Source organism: Neofelis nebulosa, chromosome 9 (genome assembly GCF_028018385.1).
Source record: "Neofelis nebulosa isolate mNeoNeb1 chromosome 9, mNeoNeb1.pri, whole genome shotgun sequence".
Lineage (NCBI taxonomy): Eukaryota > Metazoa > Chordata > Mammalia > Carnivora > Felidae > Neofelis > Neofelis nebulosa.
Genome location: NC_080790.1, coordinates 14,547,225 through 14,565,819, shown reverse-complemented (window position 1 = coordinate 14,565,819; position 18,595 = coordinate 14,547,225). Strand labels below are relative to the sequence as shown.

Below are 18,595 nucleotides of genomic sequence, written 5' to 3'. Positions count from 1 at the left end.
GTCTCTCTCTGTCCCAAAAAAATAAATAAAAAACGGTGAAAAAAAAAATTACAAAAAAAATACACATCTGGCAGTGTCATAATGAGCAGTCAATAGGAAATGTACATCAGATACTTAGTAATGGCTTGGAACATAGAGATCAATAAATGGCCAATTCTTCCATATCATTTTCTTCGATAAAGGAACAGGAAATATATGCAGCACTGATTCTCTGGGCCACTTCTTGTCACTGCTCATTGCCTCATATATTTTTCCATCTAGGTTCTTCTTCAAATTGAGATTTTTTTTTAATTTATATTTTCACTGACATGCTATCGTCCTAGAATTGGGCTATTCCTTAGGAACATATATCTATGTCGATGCTTCATTGTTAGGAAAGGAGTTCATCTTTCCTCTCTTTTTCTAATGGCTTCAGGTTTTTCACTTATGTGAGAATCTAGCTCTTAGCATTTTGATGAAAAATAAAGAGCTAGCAGTCTTCCTAGGAGCACGGCCTCCTGGATCTGCACTGTACCCATAGTGCTGAGTGGAGGGAACACTGAGAATGCTTGATGAGAATAGAGTTCAGGGTTAGCGGTTCTGGCATCTAAACCATCCCCTTGTCTTTCATGCCAGCAAATCATGCCAGGAAGAGAAATAAACTTGCCCAAGATCTGCAATATATCAGTGGACAGCCTCCTGTATGTTGTGATGTCTAGGGTACCAGAAAAACCTCCCTTTATCTTCACAACCAGTAATAATAAAATATTCAGCCATGGAGTGCTTGTTTTTTTCAGGCAATTGACTACACATTAATTCTAAAGGTACTACACGTTCTTCAGGATGCACAAATTTTGGCCTAGTGCTGAATGGCTCATTGTTAAAGCCAGTATGTGGCTAGAAACTAAGGCAGAGACTGAGTATTACTATCATAGACTGTACTTTTGAAAAACAAGAATATATCTGAAGTTTTATCAAAAGTAAATATTACTGCAACTTTATCTTCAACATTATATGCTCAAAGTTTAAAAGATTAGCACAGTGTAGGAAAAATCATTTCTTAGTACCATCAGTTGACAATTACTCTGGCATTCACTATACTGTACAATTGCAACAGTAAAGAGATGCTCATTTTCAGCCAAGGTCAATGGAGGAGCAAGGTAGTTTTGGGTAGGCAGTGCTGAAGTTCATGTTGTTACCAAGTTGTTGAGGTTTCCCTGAGGCCCCTCAAAATGCAACTGACTGAAGTAAATGGTGACCTTTTCTTCATCTTCCCTGAAGATACAGTCACTGATGCCATCTCATAAACCAAAAGCTTTGAACTTGCTTGAAGAAGATACTTTCAAGATGAAGAATACTTGAGGAATATTTTCAGAAACAAGGCTGAGGTCAATAGTCTTACCCATCATCACACACACTTAAACAAAAACTTAGTTGATACTTCAACAACCCTTTGAGCATGTATCATATCTCTGTTTTACCAGAGAGAAATTAAAGGTTCCAAAGATTAAATGACTTATCTAATTAGCAGTTAAATAGGATTTTAACCCAAGCTGTCTCATGGCTATGTACAGAGCTAAATAATGCTCCAAATAAGCAGACAACTCTCTGTTCAATGCCTGCCATGTATCTGGACTGACGTATACATAAATTCATTAATTCTACACAATTTGACATAGCCATTCTTATACCTACTTTACAAATGGCCTGGGACCTAACCTAATGACTAATCAGTGGCGCAACCAGGATTTGAACCCAACTACCTAATTATTAAGTATACGCTACTACCTACTGCGTGACGACCCTGCTTCTCACCATTCTTTCCATCACCAGGGATTCTCTCAACAATATTCAGCTACTATTAGTGAGCTCTGACCACACGCCAATTGCTCGTAACGTCTAAGATCTAACGTTCTGGAGAGAAGTCACTAAATTTTATTCCATAGGGAGAATCTGACTTGCATCGTCACTCAGGAGAAAAGATACACGGTGAGGCAGCATGTTTTGAAAAAAAGTATAGAAAACGGTAGATTTGGAGGCAGCATAATGAAATGAAAGAAAAGCTGCTTTGTTCCTTGCCATCTTGCCCAGGGTTTCTCTAATGCGAGTGATATCAGATTAGAAGACAGAAAGAACAGCTTCACGATGGTAGCTGCCAGCAAGGCAACCTCTTTTCCACGTGCCCTGTCCCCACACTTTCCCCCTGGGAGAGGCCAAAAGGCATCAGTGCAACACAGGTTTGTTGCTGGGAATAGGCTGGAGCTAATCCCTTCCTGGGGATGTTTGTTTTTACTGAAATACTTTCCCCCACTTCAGTTAGCCCGTCCTCCATTATGTGAGTCAATCTGACAATTTAAACCAACAGAAATATTACTTTTTTTCCCTGTAAAGTGTAGGTTAAATGCAACGTTTAACATAATGAGCCCAAGGGGGGAAAAGTTCACAGTAAAGATGAATACTCTTTAAAAAAAAATTAGACCCAATTAATAATTAGATGGTATATGTTTGCAAACAATGAAAAGGGGAAGCAGTGTTTCTTCTTCTTTTGTTAATTAAATCACAAAGTCTATTGTTTTGTTTTAAAGCCTGAATACCAATATATTTCATACATTATGGCTCTTTTCTGAAAGGAAAAAATATAAAACTATTTTATTAACCACGATCCCCCCATATTTACTGTAAGGTAAACAGCAGCCCTAGGTAACAGCTCTTTTTCTCCTAAATTACTACTTCCCCTTGCTCCCTGGAGACCTAACTTAACTCCAGTTTGACAAAGATTGATCCTCAGTCGCGACTGGGGAAGGCGTGCTTCTCACAATACACTCCTCACTTTGCAGTTGACGGTGGTTGCGTTCCAAATCCTACCCAAACCGCTTGGGGTTCATACTCTCTCACTTTTCCCAGCAAAATCAAAACTTGTTTCTTAAGAGCGTTCTTGCTAACATTGCTTGTTAAGATGAGTTCCTGAATATTGCCTTTTTCTTAGCTAACAGCGAGCTGAGGATTTAAGTCTAAATGAATCAGAAACATATGGCATGCATTTCTCTTAATAATACGTGGGCTTGATAATTAAAGGAGACCAGTACTAGAGGCAAAGTGTGCTTTGAGAAGCTATTGAAAGGGGAACGTTGAGTGGGATTGAGGATGGTCCACAGATGCAAAAGAAAGGCCCACTTGGCCTTGAATTTTGCAATCTTGGGCTACTAGGGAAGACACCATGCCCTTAATGGAAATTCCTAAGAGAATATTCCATTTGCACTCTTTCTCTTTATTTATTAAATTTTCTGTTTCATTGCCTACTCCCTTCTCCCTATCTCCCCCACCTACCACTTTTGGTTCCTTTACTAAGATCTTCCTGCTTATTAAAGTTCATACACTACGTTTGTTTAGAAGCCTCTATATATGCTAAGACCTACACAAAACGAAGGTAGATGGTGAATTATTGAGTGTGTAACCAAAGCCTGGGCCCGGGATTATATTCAATTAAGCCTCATTTTTAAGCAATCCTAATGTCAATCTCACTGAAAATCCATGGGGGCTTGATGTTGGCTTATAAGGATTTTCATCATCTCTCTTTATCAATACTGTGTGTTCAGTGTTGTTTATGTGAGAGCAGGAGAAGACAGGATCTGAGACAGCTGGGTCCCAAACTGTCAGCTACAATGTGCCTTGGACAAGTCACTTTATTTTCCTGAATCTCAGATTTTAACACACACAAAGTGGGAATGAAAATACCGCTATATTACTGGTCTGTGGTAAGAATGCAATAATAGATTAACAACTGCTCTGTAAGTTGTATTCAAATTAATGTCGAATACATTGCTTTTACCTCTTGTCTTTAAATATTTAAAAGACTCTCTTAGACATTTTCAATTTGTTAATGTCTCTATATTTTCCCCTAAATTCACTATACCATATGGGAACATTATTTTTCCTCAAACAGAAATGGGATAAACCAAGTGTCCCCTTGGCATACTATAGCCAAAATTGCCAAAAGGCATTTTTTTTAAGAATTACACCTTTTTCAAGCTTTGGTCCTTCTGAGAGTCTGTAAACTATCCAGCCTATTCTTAGAAATAGCCAGATAAAGTGACTCTGGGCTAAAATGATTACCTAAACCAGAGTTGGACACCTCAACCTTCCAGTTCTCTAGTCTGCCACCTTGTCTTTTGGAATCGGTCTCAAATCTCCTAGAAAGGACACAATCTTCCATTTATCAAGAGTCTCCCGTGCTTGTGTGTAGGCCACCTTGTATGTGCTATGTCACTTAATTTTATCTCCACGCAGCATATGTTGGGTGAGTAGGAGTTGCATCACCTTCCCCCACCCAACGAAACCAGGGATTCTGAGAGGACCATGCAGAACTGACTGGCCTTAAAACCAAAAATAAATCAAGTAGTACATTGACTGGGAAGCAAGAACCACATGGTGGGGCCCTATCTGCTGTCTGGGGACCTGCAGGCTTCCCTTCCACACAGCTGCTACAGCTGTTCACTGAAGCACTATTCTTCATGTGGCCACTTGAATGGCTTCTGGTCAGCACTCGGGGAAGGTCTGGTGCTGAACAGGTTAAGCCCTCTGAGATGTAAGCCCATTTCAAGTATTTTAGGCCAAGGGCAGCAAACAGAATGGCAAAGACCAGGCACAGGGGTGTTCCTTTGAGAAGAGGTACAGCATAGTGCCCTGCAGTAAGCTGTGGGGCAGGCACTGGAAGCCTAGACTCCTATCTTAGCACCCCTTTGTCCTAGCTAAGTGACCTTGTCCAGGTCACCACTTGGGGCCGCATTTTCTTCATTTGTGAAACGGGAATGATAATTCCAGCTCTTCCCACCTCACATGGAAATGGTGGAGTCTAAATAACAATAAAAAAGAAACTACCTGTAAATTGCTGATGTCCAGTGTTGAGTCACATAGATGTTATCAATGAGCATTTGTGATGTGCCAAGGATGCAGCCATTGCTCTCCTTCCTGGGGTGGTGGGTGAGGGACATTTCCAGAGAAAACTCTCACAGGCTTTCCTCTTTCTGATCCTTTCTAGGACATCACAGTAAGAGCTCTGGGCCCTCAGTGCCTTTCCTGACTGATTCAGGGCCTTCATCCTTGGCCTCTGCTGAAAGCTTTGCCAGGGTGGAGCCAAATGAGAGTCTGACAGTCCTTCAGAAACTTCTCTCCAAGGAGCAGCAGGGCATTGCCTTTTCTCCCAGCTGGACTAAATCCTCACAGGAACAGGACTCAGCAGAGGGACAGAGCCATCAGCTGGAAGCACTAGGAATCAGGAGAAATGGAAGTGAAATGCAGCCAGGTGTGGTCAAAGCAATGATTGAAGGCATCTCATGGGAAGAAACATGGCTCACTGCAGAGAGGGACTGCAGGAAAGCTCTCTTCTGCAAGTTGTGTCAGCCAACGCTGTTTGATGCAATTTAAAATTACAAAACATTCACTATAGCCAAGTTCAGGCCTTCCATGATATTATTCCAGAGGGGATACTATGAGCAAGCAGAGGAGAGGGGCAGGATGAGAGAAAGAGAAGGGGGAAAAAAGGAGAAAGAACCAATTTGGGAGCAGAGGAAAACAAGACAGTAGAGAATAGAGAGGACAATTGATCCCTGAGAGGATGAGGTCATCCTTTTCATATAGAACAAAAGTTAAGCTGTGTCCAATATTCACAGAAAATGAAGTATGGTAGCACAGACCATTTATTCCCCCCAATTTTTTTTTAACATTCATTTATTTTTGAGACAGAGAGAGAGCATGAACAGGGAGGGTCAGAGAAAGAGGGAGACATAGAATCTGAAACAGGCTCCAGGCTCTGAGCTGTCAGCACAGAGCCCGACGCGGGGCTCGAACCCACGGACCGCGAAATCATGACCTGAGCCGAAGTCGGACACTTAACCGACTGAGCCACCCAGCGCCCCTATTCCCCCCAATTTACCTTCCTCCAGCTTCAGCAATATTTGAAGAACTCTTGAGTTCAATCAAGTCTCTATGATCTCAGTCTACACTCCTCTGAAGAATAATATAGGAAAAAAATAAGCATATGTACGTGTATGTGCGCTTGTGTTATGTGTTGTGTACGTGTGCTATTTGTACACACACATGCATTGCTTGTGTGCAGGCATTTGTATGCATGTGCACACTGTTTGCATGTGTGTGCATCTGTGTGCATGCACACGTGTGTTGGTCATGTGATTGTGTGTGCCTGTGTGTGCACGTCTGCACGCTGGGGCCGAGGCAGAGCTGCTCCCTTCCCAGGGTCTGGGCACATTTTGCTGCAGGATCCTTTTCAGTAAGAAGGCTGAGACAGCAAGCCCAGCTCAGGTTTCATGAGGCTTCATCCTGTCTGAAGGCTGGTCATAGAGCAAAGTCGGGTGTATTTCAGGGGCTGATTAAAGCTCTCACAAATGCCAACTTACATCATTTCAATGACTATTACTTTAAAGAAAACATTTGCCTGGAAATAAAGAAAAACATTGCAAACCATTCCTGTTTTATCACCGAGGGTCCTTACTCTCAGTAGATCCTTCTCTCTGTCACGAAGCAGGCAAGTCTGACCTGGGCAAAGTTATCAAGGTAGAGCAATTACAGAAACACGGGCCAGATTCTTCCAATTAGGTGAGTGTGCACAGACCTTTGCCATAGTGATGGCAAAAAAAAAACAACAAAAAAACTACTGTTGCGTCCCCCATTCCCACTGTTCAAGTGATAAATGACCCCCAGCCTGCTCTCCCCAGAGCTGAGTGAGGCCTGTCTCTGGACAAAGGCCAGGGAAAACACAACAAGATTTATAAGAGCCAAAGGCAGGGTGAAGAAGACCCGCAGGGCAAAGGGGGAAAGACCACATGAGAAAATGTGGCACGTTTTAGTAGCTGCATGTTATTTTATGATGATGGGGTGGGAGCAGAAGGGAAGATGGGGGGCTGGCAAAGGATAAGTGGCCACAGTCAAATAGCCTAGAGTATCTGAAAGGCCGGGGGCTTCTCCTCAGTTGGCTCAGCTCTCTGCAAAGAGGGAGCACTGGCTCCGAAATCCTCGTCTGGCTCCTCCATTCACCCCAGCTCCTTCTAAACAGACACTGTTAAAAGAATGTATTTAAAACTAAGGAGACAAATGGAGACAGAGAGAGAACAGTCATGTGCTGCTGAGATTAGAAGGCATGATGGTACAATTAAAGATATTTACCAGAGAAATTCGAACCCCATTACACGCTGGAGTACAGTATGCAAGGAAGAGCTGTTTTATATCATTAAAGACAAAAACCAGGTCTATAGGTAAGCTTTAAGAACAATAAACATCCTGAATTCAAGAATAAGGCTGTCAAATGAAGGGATATTGATTTTGGAACAAGGAATATTATGTCAAACAACATTAGTTTAATTGATCTGAATTTAGTTTAAGTACTAAAAGCATTTATATACAAACAGCAAATGAAAATTAACTGCAGCTGAGCCCCACTGCTGGTTCTCAGGGGCTTCTCAGGGCAGAGGCGGAGAGGAGAGCCTGGCACCCAACAGGCCTGGTTGGAGTCATGAACACACGGCAGAGCTGGGGTTTCATCCCCTGTACAATGATGGGTAAGGCAATGTGCTTTCTCTCAGAGCATAGGAACATTTAACACTGGCCTTTGACTTTTCAAAATACACAAATGCTGTTTCTTGTTCTGAAGGAATTCATGAGAAACATGGGATAGGCCAGGAGCAAGGAGTTGAGTGGGTACCCAAGTCAGTGAAAAGCTTCTGGTCCGGAAGTGAATGAGGCAAGCCCCTGATCTGCCTCTGACCACTTGGCCCCAGCTGAACCAATGCCTGACTGCAGCTGCCAGGCCCTGGGAGCCCAGGCAGAGGCTCCAGGAAAGCACCTGGGCATGGAGCCTGGGGCAGCACAGGTTGTCAAGAAACAGCATAGGCCTCAGTCCTTCCTTAATGACAAAATGGAGAGAGATTTCAAAAGTGTCCAAACCCATCTCCTCCTTGTGCCCTTGCCTCCTCCTGAAAGAGACCATAAATCGACCACTCTTTCTTTCTTAACCCCTACCCACAGCTATCCCGGGGTACCCACCCCAGAGCAGGAGAATAGACAGGAAATGCACAGTGGAAAAGCCAGGGTAGAGATGCACATTCCTCTTTAGTTACCAAAGTCTTGTATGGAAGAATAATAGTGATTCCACTGAAAGATTATTCAAGAGAATTACAGCAGGAACCTATGGACTGCCCACCCCGTCTGCTTGCCGAGGGCTCATCGTCCAACCGCCACAGACCCCCGTGAAGGGGTGAAGGTGTGAGCTGCTCAGTTATGTGTCAGACTCATTATTTAAGGTCCGGTCAGCCCAGGAGCCAACCATGTTTCCACTTTGTTTTCAGAAGGCCTGACAAAGGCCCCAGAATGTTGTTTTGTTTATATCTTGCCACCTGTGCACTCTCTCCCTGAGAGCTGAATCTCCACTCTGAGATCAAAGGGCAGTTAAGTGGAGCTGAAAGAAAGCTCTCTCCACCCCCAGCCCTGAGCTTTCACTCTAAGGACAGTGCTACATGTTGTCAGATTTATAGCTTCATGTGTGAATATGGTGTCAAGAAACAACAAAAATAGCCCCACGTCATGATTTTCTATCCATTTAGACACTTTGCCACATACATGAGGGTTAGTCTCAGTCTAGCCATGAAGGGACACTTATATGAGCTCTCAAGATACCAGTTACCCCTTCTTGACTTCTCCTCTTGAAACATTTTTCTCTCCCATATGCTTGAAACATTTTTGGATCAAAATATTTTCCCTTCTGATATTCCCAGTCAGCCTAGTCAGTGGGGGATAGAGTGACTAAGGACCAGGAGAGCAGTGTTCTGGAAAGACAGGTATAACTTGCTGAGGACAATGTAATAAGAAAGAAGTCTTAGGTAAGGCCTGTGATGGAACATTCTGGAAACATTCTCTGTGTGCAGTAGGGTCTCATAGAGTTCAAAGAGCCAATATTCCTGGACTAATATTCATATTATATCTGCTCATCAAGTATGTATTGAATACTTTGGTGGGCCAGATCTTAAGCAAAGCATGCATGAACATTGCATACTATTTCTTAGTCAAGAACAGATGATCCAAGCACAGTCTGACTTATATCTGCTGAAACAGAGGTACAAACTACCCACTAAAATAATCCTAAAGGTAGAAGCAATTGTTCTTTCAAGAAAAAAGAGTGCTATCATTTGAATGTTTATGCTTCTCAAAATTTAGGTGTTAAAATCCTTTAAGGTGATGGTAGTAGGAAGTGGAATCTGGTGATTAAATCATGTAGGCAGAGCTCTCTTAAATGGGATTAGTATCCTTATAAAAGAGACTCTAGAGAGATCTGGACCCTTTTCACCACGTGAGGACACAACAAGAAGTTGGCTGTCTTCAACCTGGAAGAGGACCTTTATGTGACCATACAAGTGCCCTGATCTTGGGTTTCCACACTCCAGAATGCAGCCTGAACTAACTAAGACAGCAGGCATGGCAAGGAAAGTGTTTGGGAAGTCTTAACTCAGGAGTCTGCCAGCTGGTACAGGTGAATGGGAAAAAAAAGAGATTCCAAGAAGAGGGAACCACAACCACACAAGTACAGGGGGTACAGGTGATATCTGTACAATGCTGCCTAGTCCAGTGTGGCTGGATCCCAGAGGATTGTGGTGAGGCTCTGGAAAGGATCCTAAACAAGAGCACTCGTGGTTTCCTAACCACCTTATTTCTATCCTTTCCCTTTGAGAAGCTGTAATGGACTCAGGCAGATGGTCTCTGGATTGAGCCAGTCTCCTCCATTTCTTAGACATGTGACCATGGACAAGTCACTTAACCTCTCCAGACCACAGCTTCTTCCTCTGAAATATGCAGAAAATAAGTTCCATCCAGAGAAAAGTGGAGGGAGGCTTAAATAGAGGCAACTATTTAAGCGTCATAAGTGAAAAAGCCCTTACGCACAGTATAGGACTAGGTCTACCAGGACCCTCAGTCACGTGATCCAGAGGGCCCCACACTTTGCAGTGTAAAGGGATCAGGCTGTCTCTGCCCTGAATTTAGAAAAACTCCCAGTAGTTCTACCCATGTGATTTTGAGCACATTGCCACATTTCCCCAGGCCTTATTTTTTTCCTCATCTACGAAACAGGAGTGGAAGGGCCAGGATTGATTTCTAAGGTCTCTTCCGGTTTAGATTTCCAAGGACAGAGTTTAAAACTCACTGCACAAAAGCTTCAGATTCTTGAAGACCTTGTTTAAATCCACCTCCTGGAGTGTAACTGTTATATGTCTGAACATTACAAATTATGAAATATGAAATAAATATATGCATATATACATAAACACATGTGAGTATATATAGACATGCATGTATATATGTAACTCAATTGTTCCAACCAGGGACATTGGTCCAATGCCTGGAGTTTCTCTTTTTCTTTCAGGATTCAACATTTGGCTCAATTCCAATGTATTCCCAAGTTTCTGAATCCTGTTCCCACAAAGATCTGTCTTCTTTCTCTGGTTAAAAGAAATGTATGCTGGGCATTCTGCCAAGCACTTGGGGGCCCTGTAGCATTCTGCTGTGACCCCTGGGGTGTGCCCCTTCCCTGTCACTGATTGTAGGAGTGAGGACAGGCCTACCATGGCCCTGCTGGAGCTACACATTGAATTCTGAGGCATAGAAGGTTTATCCAGGCCCAAAAGTGGACTACCCAGATCTGTGTCTCAAGTATCCCAGCCAACTATGTTCTGATGCACTAGCAGTGCCTTATGGAGTGACCCTCAAGAAGAAAAGGAGAGGCCCACCTGTTCTCTCAGGGTCACCATCACTAATGCTATCTCTCACACTAAAACAGCTCCTCATTATTTACAAAACACAGTTACATCCTTGACCTGATGTAAGTCAAATCAGGTTGATAGCATGCAAACAAGTACTCAGTTTATAATGCATAGGCACATGGAGTCCTAGGGGTCATCTTTTGAAGAAGTGTCCTCTTACTGACCTCTATTTATCCTCAAAGGGCCTGGATATACCATTCCTGAGGTTGGGTATTCTTAAACTTAAAGGATGGAAGGGACAAAGTTTGGCTTTTGGCAATATGGAGAAAAACTGAAAGATGTGGAGACTCTATTCTCCCCTTTTATGCCCTGCCCTCATCAAAGTATCTTTTCTACTTCTCCCACAGCCTTCCTCTTCCTCCTGGAAACAACTTCTTTTATAATAAAATTTACTAGTAGTCTCTAAAGGCCCTTAAAACTCTGACATTTTATGGTTCTATCTGAATTTCATCCAATTTCTTTTCATGAGATGAAGGTTTGCTATTAAGGAGTTTCAGAAATTCTGGGGTCATTTGGGAGGAGAGGTAGGGGTTTCCCTACCTAAGCAGATTTTATGGTGGATGTCTTCATGGAAACAGGCGGCATCATGGAGCCTGACCACAGAGCCTGATGAGAGGGATGCTCATATATAATAAAAGTTTGTCCAGGCCAAGAGAAAACCCTAAGAAACTGAGATTTTTCTACTGATGAACTTCAGCGCAGCAAAACAGATATGGACAGGAACTATGAAGTTAAATACCCCATGCCTCTTGGATTAAGGAGTTCATTCTCTACTGGTAGAAATATATACATGAATAGATAATTTCAATAAAATATCCTAAGTGATAAAACAGATGTAAGCAAGAGTATTGTGAGAGCACAGAGAAGGGACATTCAGCCAATCTAGGAATTCAGAAAATATTTCTTGGTAGGAATGAAGTCTATTCATGTTACATTTTAAGAGTGCTTTTTGTTTTTACGTCATGCCCTTGTCCTCCCTTTCACAATAACCTCACTCCATTCTTGTGAAGGAGTCAAAGAAAGGAGCATTACCTCAATTGATGGATGGAGACACCAAGGGACAGGTGAAAAAAACAGTTACACAGCTAGTTAATGGCAAGGAAAAAATATTTCTATGCACTTGAGACTGAATGGAATAATGGTAATCTCTAGAGCATTTAGACTTAGAGCAAGGAAAAATGAAGAAGGAGATATGATAGACTGATACGTTACAGCAGTATTTGATTTGCTTCAACCAAAGCTATCCTTTATAGAAATATATACTCTATAATTCAAAAGCACTATCCCTGAGGGGTGGGAGAAATGGATGAAGGAGTTTAAAAGGTAAAATCAAAACAAAAAGAAATAAAACCAAAAAACATAATGCCATTTACAATTATTCCAAAAAAATGAAATACTTATAGATTAATCTTATATAGGATCTCCATGCTGCGATACTAAATTCTCAAGAAAGAAATCAAAGAAATCCTACATAAATGAAGAGACATACATACTATGTTCATGGATGGGAAGTCTCAACACAGTAAAGATGTCAATTCTTCCCAAATTTGTTCATAGGTTTAAACCAATCCTTATCAAAATCCTGTAAGGCTTTTTGTAGATATAGACAACCTTATTCTAAAATTTATGTGAAAAAAGAATTCTGTGTAAATTGTGTCTTTATGCCTATTGGGTTTAATGTTAGCTAACTTTGGAACAGGCATTATTTTCCATTTTCTTCTGAAAGGCATATGAAAAAATTCAATAGTGTAAATAAAGACATAATTTTTCACCTGTTAATTCTCTCTGTTCCTCCCCTGATCATGTTCTTTCTCTCTTTCAAAATAAATAAACTTAAAAATAAAGAACAAAACTCAAACATCAGTGGGCTCTGTTCCCTTGGGCCCTGCATTACACACACCTTGGATCTCCTTCTAAGATGACTACTTGCTCTTTTGTCTGGTTGTTTCTTTTCCCTATCAGATAGTGAAGTTCATGAGAACAGGATGTTATTCTACTTATTTGCCCAGAATCCAAATGGTAGTTGCTTAGTAAGTGAACAAATGAATGGATAAATAGAGAAATAAACAACAGTGAGGAATTAATCTTAAAAAAAACCAAAAACCAAAAACAAACAAAGAAAAAAAGAAAACAGTGTCAGTGGATTGTCTCCAGCCTCAGCTCCAGGGTATAAGGAGCTGGAAAAAGAAAAGCAGCGTTCCCACACTAATAATGAAAAAGAGTCAGACTAAGTTCAGGTTTACAGCATTTTTCAAATCCACCAGATGATGGAGGTTACAGAGACCTGGCTCAGAATCTAAGGAGGGAGAGTGACTGAAAGGAAAGGGAAGATATAAACATGTACTCACCTGGGATAGGCAGAACCAGACATCAACAAACACAATTCATCTACAATAGCTAACAAATTGGTAAAGGCTAAGGCGGAGCTAGTGGGACAGAGACCACCTCTGAGAGGGTGGGGTCACAGAAATTAGAGGAGGTCACAATATCTATCATACTTGTTCTCCATGAACCCACAGGATGTCCACACCTGGATCACGAGGACCTATCATGGTACAGATCTAAATGAGAGAAATGGTAGCTGTGTAAGAGGGACAAGAACCTCTGTTGGATCTTTCCCTTATACCTGCACCATGGAACACTGAGGGAGAAGGGCGACACCACTGGCCTTAGGGCACAGGTTAACATACACTGAAGCTGGGGAAAGGGAAGAGTGGGAGAAAATCCTAGTCCTGGGAAGAGAACAGAGTTAGATGCTGAGCCCACAATTTAGCCAGGGGAGGAGTGGAGAACAAAAGGCCACCTTGCTAGGACACAAGGACATGCAAGCCCAAGCTTTAACTGGAAAAACAGAGACCACACTCCACCACTACTACTAGCAAGCTACAAAGTTTAGAAGAACAAGTAATGAGAGAACACTGCTAGAGAGGGACAGATGAGGAACAAGAGTTTGCAAAGAGACTACTCTCTGAGTAGGTATGGAGGACCTAAGACTTGAATCATAGATGTTGCTCTGGTTAACCAACCATATGCCACCCTAGCACAAAGCATCTCTAGAGGAATGTGAAGAATGTGGTACACCGACTGTAACCAAAGCAAAAACAGTAGCACTCAAAAACAGTCAAATATATATTCTTTTCTAGAGAAGATAAAACATTCACCAAGGTAAGCACAGAGAGTTCAACTGCCAAATCTACTAAACATTTAAGGAAGAAAAAACAGCCATTCTACACAACTTCTTCCACGATATAAAAGCAGAAAGAATATTTTCCAAATCATTTTATGAGGCCAGGATTATCCTACTCTGAAAGTGAAATGAAGACATTGTAAGAGAAGAAAGCTACAGAAAAATATCCCCCATTAATATAAAGGCATATCCTCAAAAGAAAACAACTATAGAATCCCTGCCATAAATCTAAATTTTTCCAAAATAAAAAAGTTCTAAAAGTGGCATCAGTGTGCTTAGAATTTCCCCATTAAACAGAACTTTCTTAAATCTTGCAGTGGAATTCCTAAACTATTATCTGGATTTAACCCTTTAGCCAGGGTTACGCAGGTAAAGGAATAAAGGAAGAAGAAATCTGGCAGGTAAACTTTTAACAAGTGATCAAAACCAATATCATCAGATGTTACACATTTTAATTCTCGCCACCTGATAGGATACAAATAGAAGATTGAAGTGTCACTTCTGTAACATTTGTGCCAAAAATGCATGGTCTGAATCTACTCAAACCCAAACTCAAAGTCATTCTTCAAAATAACTGACTTGTAGTCTTTGAAACTATCAAAGTCATGATGGTCAAGGAAAGGTTGAAGAACATATTGAAGAAAACTAAAATCAATGTGCAGTTCTGGACAGAACCCTTTTCTGACAGGAATGAATTTGGCCAGTTGATGAAACTTGAGTATAGTTATAGGAATATGTTGAGGGAATAATAGCGCATCATGTTAGCAATGTGCTCTCTGATGGCTAAAAATGTTCTTTTTTACTGTCCTTGAAACTTATGGATCAGTTTAATTGTGATTTAAAGATATACACACAAGTTTATTCCTAGCAACACTATACATAATTGCAAAATATTGAAATCAGCCTATGAACTCATACATGGGAGACTGGTTGGATAATCCATGGCACAGCACAGAATGGAGTCTCATGCAACTGCAAGAAAAATTGGGGAAGATGTCTGTGAAATGATATGGCGTGGTTTTCACAATGTATTGTTGATAAGAAAGGGGAAATCACGAGGCACCTCGGTGGCTCAGTGCGTTAAGCATCCAACTCTTGATTTTGGCTCAGGTCATGATTTCATAGTTCATGAGTTCAAGCCTCATGTTGGGCTCTGCACTGACAGTGCTGAACCTGCTTGGGATTCTCTCTTTCTCCCTCTCTCTGCCCCTCCCCTGCTTGGTGTTCTCTCTCTCTCTCTCTCTCTCTCTCTCTCTCTCTCAAAATAAAGAAACACTTTAAAAAGTTTTTTTTAAAGGAAAGGGGCAATTGCAAATGATATTTATAACATGCCATTTTTCAAGTAGGGAAGAAAAGGACATAATGGAATATACACACATTTGCTAATTTGTGCAAAAGGAAATACAGGAAAGTTCAACCAGAAACTAGTGAGGTTAATTACCTGTAGAGGGTGGATAGAAAGGAGGTAGAAAGAATTGCAGAATGGGAAAGGAGTAGTAGGGATGAGGAGGAAGTTATACTTGCCTGAGCTTATCATCTGTATGGTTTGGACTGTTAAAACCACTGCAATGTTTGACCTACCCCCAAAATAAGTAAATAATTACTATCATCCAAGGTGTGTGTGTGTGTGTGTGTGTGTGTGTGTGTGTGAGAGAGAGAGAGAGAGAGAGAGAGAGAGAGAGAGATGGGGGGGGATTCAAAGTAGATCCAAAACAATTGCAAACAGACCTACCTATATTATAAAGAAATAAAATAATCACAGAGAAGACTATGAGGAAGGAAATAACATGCACTGGAAAGCATTACTTTGATTGTATGATATACGGCTAAATAAGGGGCAAAACTTGTTTGCAAATGTACTATTTTTCTACAGGGCTGTAGGTTAACAATTCTAAAGCTACTTTTTGTGTACACAATTATTAAAAAATAGGGGCGCCTGGGTGGCTCAGTTGGTTAAACATCCAACTCTTTGTTTCAGTCAAGTCATGATCTCAGGGTTTGTGAGTTTGAGTCCTGTGTCAGGCTCTACACTGACAGTGTGGAGCCTGCTTGGGATTCTCTGTCTCTCTCTCTCTCTCTGCCCCTCCCCTGCTCTCTCTCTCTCTCTCTCTCTTTCAAAATAAATAAATAAACATTTAAAAATATTAAAAAAAATAAATGAATATATTAAGGAAATTGAGAGCCAGGTTTCTCACTGTTAAAGATGCTACACACAAAGAAATATAAAATAAGCCTCATGGTATTGGATTAGAATCAAAGGTATGAGCATGAACTCATAGCTGCTATATAGAAATAAATATACCTGTGTAGGTATGTGTGTGCTCATATACATACATGTATTTCCTGGCTCTTAATGCTGGGAGGCTCTAGAAGCAATGGTACCCCAGGGCCAGTGGACATCCAGTACCCAGACCTTGATTTCTAAATTCTATTAATAAATGCAAGAAACAGAGAGTCAGAGAAATGAATACTTTTAGGTCTGGATCAGGGAATGTACATGAAGAGCCTGGAAGATCCGGTGGTGCCAGAAATTAAGTAAATGCTCAAAAATAAATAAGGTCATGTCAAAAGGTCATAGTAGTCAACTTAAAGGAGCTCACAATAGCCAATCTGGATAATTTGAACAATGAAGTAAATAATGATAGTAATAGAGTATAACCTGTAGGATAAAATAAATACTCAGGACTCCATGCTTAGATAAATAAATAGGCAGATAAATAGAGGAAATGGACATTTTTTAGAGTTCCACTGAATACATGTAGGAAGAATGATGGAAATATAAAATCAACATTTGGCAAACAGGAAGTAATAATTAATTAAAGAAAATGGAATTATTACATGATACAGAAGATTATTTATCACTCTCGGACCACAACTTGTACTTACCTTAAATTTAATTTTTGAACATTGTAGTTTAATACAATATGTCAAATATTGGTATCTACTTGGGAGTTGCTACTTTTATTCATTCATTTATAAGCAAAACCAAATTTCAAAAGAAGAAGCTCAGAGTTTAGAGATTCTCTTGAAAATTGCTGAAATATGCATTTCCATAAAGAAATCAAAACTGGAAAATAAATATTTTTGAAAGTAATAAACTAGAAATCCTTTTAGTAAATGCTGAAACTGACATATTGTGTTTCATGTAATGCTCCTGAGATAGTCCTTTTGTTAAGAAAAAACTGTAGGAAATATAAAGGAAACACAAAATAATAAAAACATTATTGATATAGTACTTCAACAAAATAACTATGGATGCCTGGAGTGCAGATTTTACTACACATAGACTGCGGTGATCTACAGAACATGTACAGTCTAGAAATCCTAACACTCATATTAGAATATTAGAATCACAACTATCTTTGAATACTTTCTATGTGCTTTTGTGTATTGTGTTAAGTATTCTCTGTAGGTTGTTCTTATTTAATAATTACAACAACTCAAGTTCACTCATCTCCAATTTAGTAGTGAAGAAACCACATCTTCGCAAATTTCATTATCTTGTCCAAAGCTACATGTGTTGCATGTGGCCAAACCAATATTTATAACCCGATCTGTCCAGCACCAAAGCTTTGGGTCAAAAACAGAACAAAGAAAAACCAATACATCCACATGCTAAAGATCCACTAGCAATGCTAAAACATCAGTCACACAGGTTTATTCCTGTAAAAATGGTAATCTTTATTTAAGAACTCATAATTTTAGCAGTAGGAAATTACACATAAAATTTGAGCCAAATCTGGACTTTATTAGGAGAGTGTGTCATCAGAGAAGCTAACAATCCCCTCTACAAGCAAGCTGTCTTTATGTTTAGTATAGAGATGCTGGAGACAAGAGAGCATGTCACAGTCTCGCTGTTTATGCTTCTTCAAATGAATTCCCTGCATTTTTCTGCAGTGTGACAAAGTCATGAAAATAGAGTGTTATGATTTGGTTAGGAAATGGATGATATCTCTACTGTCTGTTTTCCTTCCTGTCCATCTTTTTGGATTCAAATTAAACAACAACCTCATGACTGTAGCCCAAATGTGTGAAAACAATGGTCAAGGTGAGTGAAACTTCCTGGTGCTGAAAATATCACAAAAGGAAAGCAAATAGAGAAAGCAATGGATGCAGATAGGACATAAAAGGTCATCCAACCTGGTACAGCTGTGTCATCTTCAGGTGGAGTCTGCAGCAGCCCAAAGATTTTAATGGTAATTGTGTGCAAAGAGGATATCCTGATGAATGAATGTGAAGCCTGGAAATTTCCACAAAGGAGTTGAGAAGACTTTATATCCAGCCAGTTGAGGCTTCTATTTGACCTCGTTTGCTCTGACTTCCAACAGCGTGGCCTATTTGGTTTTCAGAGCTATTTGTTGATTGTGGAGCTGAAATATAACTTGCTCTAGAGTTGGAAGGAAACACATAGGAAACCAAGGTCAGTGTACTGTCTCTCTCCCTAGATTTATTTGTCTGGATCTCAGTCAATGGCAGCTAAGAACTGGGCCACAGAGAGAAGTTTTGACAGGGCAGAGAACACCATGAGAAATTCATCATGCAGATGGTGGGTATAATTTTAAAGAGTTTTCAGCAGAAGTTACAAACTACTTTATAGCTTTAGAAAATG

At 40.5% G+C, this 18,595-nt stretch overlaps 1 long non-coding RNA gene across 1 annotated transcript in view; it reads right to left on the bottom strand.

Moving 5' to 3' along the window:
• LOC131486165 (uncharacterized) overlaps positions 1-18,367 on the bottom strand; it is a 41,686-nt gene extending 23,319 nt beyond the window's left edge. The window contains exon 1 of the long non-coding RNA XR_009249213.1: positions 18,127-18,367. This is a non-coding gene — a long non-coding RNA (uncharacterized LOC131486165). The remainder of the gene's footprint in view (positions 1-18,126) is intronic.
• Between the last annotated feature and the right edge of the window lie 228 nt (positions 18,368-18,595).